We start from the raw sequence: 2,500 nt of genomic DNA on the forward strand, positions 1-2,500 counted from the left end.
AGGTGGTCTCCCATCCAAGTACTAACCAGGCCCGACCCTGCTTAGCTTCCGAGATCAGACGAGATCGGGCACATCCAGGCTGGTATGGCCGTAAGCTGAAGCTGCAGCTTGAAATACTTCTTATATGGAGTTGAAGATAAGTATATAATACAAGTCATTGATTTGTTGGTGATAATAATTTAGAAGCGCTTATTTGTTGGAGTTAAAGTGCCTTAACCATGTGCAAAACACTTTAGGACGTGAGCTGTCGCTGTTACCACGTTGAAATATGTGTGGGTAGATTAAGCGAGAGCGCTCTCTGCTGGTTGAAAAAGCTTACAGCACCTGGTATTCCCAGGCGGTCTCCCATCCAAGTACTAACCAGGCCCGACCCTGCTTAGCTTCCGAGATCAGACGAGATCGGGCGCATCCAGGCTGGTATGGCCGTAAGCAGAAGCTGCAGCTTGAAATACCTCTTATATGGAGTTGAAGATAAGTCATAGAATATAAGTCATTGATTTGTTGGTTTTATTTGTTGGAGTTAAAGTGCCTTAACCATGTGCAAAACACTTTAGGACGTGAGCTGTCGCTGTTACCACGTTGAAATATGTTTGGCTAGATTAAGCGAGACCGTTCTCTGCTGGTTGAAAAAGCTTACAGCACCTGGTATTCCCAGGCGGTCTCCCATCCAAGTACTAACCAGGCCCGACCCTGCTTAGCTTCCGAGATCAGACGAGATCGGGCGCATCCAGGCTGGTATGGCCGTAAGCAGAAGCTGCAGCTTGAAATACCTCTTGTATGGAGTTGAAGATAAGTCATAGAATATAATTAATTGATTTGTTGGTGATAATAATTTAGAAGCGCTTATTTGTTGGAGTTAAAGTGCCTTAACCATGTGCAAAACACTTTAGGACGTGAGCTTTCGCTGTTACCACGTTGAAATATGTGTGGGTAGATTAAGCGAGAGCGCTCTCTGCTGGTTGAAAAAGCTTACAGCACCTGGTATTCCCAGGCGGTCTCCCATCCAAGTACTAACCAGGCCCGACCCTGCTTAGCTTCCGAGATCAGACGAGATCGGGCGCATCCAGGCTGGTATGGCCGTAAGCAGAAGCTGCAGCTTGAAATACCTCTTGTATGGAGTTGAAGATAAGTCATAGAATATAAGTTATAGATTTGTTGGTTTTATTTGTTGGAGTTAAAGTGCCTTAACCATGTGCAAAACACTTTAGGACGTGAGCTGTCGCTGTTACCACGTTGAAATATGTGTGGGTAGATTAAGCGAGAGCGCTCTCTGCTGGTTGAAAAAGCTTACAGCACCTGTTATTCCCAGGCGGTCTCCCATCCAAGTACTAACCAGGCCCGACCCTGCTTAGCTTCCGAGTTCAGACGAGATCGGGCGCATCCAGGCTGGTATGGCCGTAAGCTGTAGTTGCAGCTTGAAATACCTCTTATATGGAGTTGAAGATAAACATAGAATATAAGTCATTGATTTGTTGGTTTTATTTGTTGGAGTTAAAGTGCCTTAACCATGTGCAAAACACTTTAGGACGTGAGCTGTCGCTGTTACCACGTTGAAATATGTGTGGCTAGATTAAGCGAGACCGTTCTCTGCTGGTTGAAAAAGCTTACAGCACCTGTTATTCCCAGGCGGTCTCCCATCCAAGTACTAACCAGGCCCGACCCTGCTTAGCTTCCGAGATCAGACGAGATCGGGCGCATCCAGGCTGGTATGGCCGTAAGCAGAAGTTGCAGCTTGAAATACCTCTGATATGGAGTTGAAGATAAGTATTTAATACAAGTCATTGATTTGTTGGTGATAATAATTTAGAAGCGCTTATTTGTTGGAGTTAAAGTGCCTTAACCATGTGCAAAACACTTTAGGACGTGAGCTGTCGCTATTACCACGTTGAAATATGTGTGGGTAGATTAAGCGAGAGCGCTCTCTGCTGGTTGAAAAAGCTTACAGCACCTGGTATTCCCAGGCGGTCCCCCATCCAAGTACTAACCACGCCCGACCCTGCTTAGCTTCCGAGATCAGACGAGATCGGGCGCATCCAGGCTTGTATGGCCGTAAGCTGAAGCTGAAGCTGCAGCTTGAAATACCTCTTATATGGAGTTGAAGATAAGTCATATAATATAATTAATTGATTTGTTGGTGATAATAATTTAGAAGCGCTTATTTGTTGGAGTTAAAGTGCCTTAACCATGTGCAAAACACTTTAGGACGTGAGCTGTCGCTGTTACCACGTTGAAATATGTGTGGGTAGATTAAGCGAGAGCGTTCTCTGCTGGTTGAAAAAGCTTACAGCACCTGGTATTCCCAGGCGGTCTCCCATCCAAGTACTAACCAGGCCCGACCCTGCTTAGCTTCCGAGATCAGACGAGATCAGGCGCATCCAGGCTGGTATGGCCGTAAGCAGAAGCTGCAGCTTGAAATACATCTTATATGGAGTTGAAGATAAGTCATAGAATATATGTCATTGATTTGTTGGTGATAATAATTTAGAAGCGCTTATTTGTT

General features: G+C 45.3%; 8 non-coding genes across 8 annotated transcripts in view; all 8 read right to left on the reverse strand.

Moving 5' to 3' along the window:
- LOC133432096 (5S ribosomal RNA) overlaps positions 1-96 on the reverse strand; it is a 119-nt gene extending 23 nt beyond the window's left edge. The window contains exon 1 of the ribosomal RNA XR_009776411.1: positions 1-96. This exon is cut by the window's left edge and continues 23 nt beyond it. This is a non-coding gene — a ribosomal RNA (5S ribosomal RNA).
- Positions 97-312: 216 nt separating this feature from the next.
- On the reverse strand, positions 313-431 carry LOC133432004 (5S ribosomal RNA). Its single transcript, XR_009776321.1, has one exon. It is a non-coding gene; the product is annotated as a 5S ribosomal RNA (ribosomal RNA).
- Positions 432-630: 199 nt separating this feature from the next.
- Positions 631-749, reverse strand: LOC133432005 (5S ribosomal RNA). The gene has a single exon (XR_009776322.1). It is a non-coding gene; the product is annotated as a 5S ribosomal RNA (ribosomal RNA).
- Positions 750-966: 217 nt separating this feature from the next.
- LOC133432006 (5S ribosomal RNA) lies at positions 967-1,085 on the reverse strand. The gene has a single exon (XR_009776323.1). It is a non-coding gene; the product is annotated as a 5S ribosomal RNA (ribosomal RNA).
- A 199-nt stretch (positions 1,086-1,284) lies between these two features.
- LOC133432082 (5S ribosomal RNA) lies at positions 1,285-1,403 on the reverse strand. Its single transcript, XR_009776397.1, has one exon. It is a non-coding gene; the product is annotated as a 5S ribosomal RNA (ribosomal RNA).
- Positions 1,404-1,601: 198 nt separating this feature from the next.
- On the reverse strand, positions 1,602-1,720 carry LOC133432132 (5S ribosomal RNA). The gene has a single exon (XR_009776444.1). It is a non-coding gene; the product is annotated as a 5S ribosomal RNA (ribosomal RNA).
- A 216-nt stretch (positions 1,721-1,936) lies between these two features.
- On the reverse strand, positions 1,937-2,055 carry LOC133432380 (5S ribosomal RNA). The gene has a single exon (XR_009776684.1). It is a non-coding gene; the product is annotated as a 5S ribosomal RNA (ribosomal RNA).
- A 223-nt stretch (positions 2,056-2,278) lies between these two features.
- LOC133432123 (5S ribosomal RNA) lies at positions 2,279-2,397 on the reverse strand. The gene has a single exon (XR_009776436.1). It is a non-coding gene; the product is annotated as a 5S ribosomal RNA (ribosomal RNA).
- Positions 2,398-2,500: the final 103 nt, after the last annotated feature.

The sequence above is a fragment of the Cololabis saira genome, unplaced genomic scaffold, assembly GCF_033807715.1.
Source record: "Cololabis saira isolate AMF1-May2022 unplaced genomic scaffold, fColSai1.1 scf042, whole genome shotgun sequence".
NCBI classification, from domain to species: domain Eukaryota; kingdom Metazoa; phylum Chordata; class Actinopteri; order Beloniformes; family Belonidae; genus Cololabis; species Cololabis saira.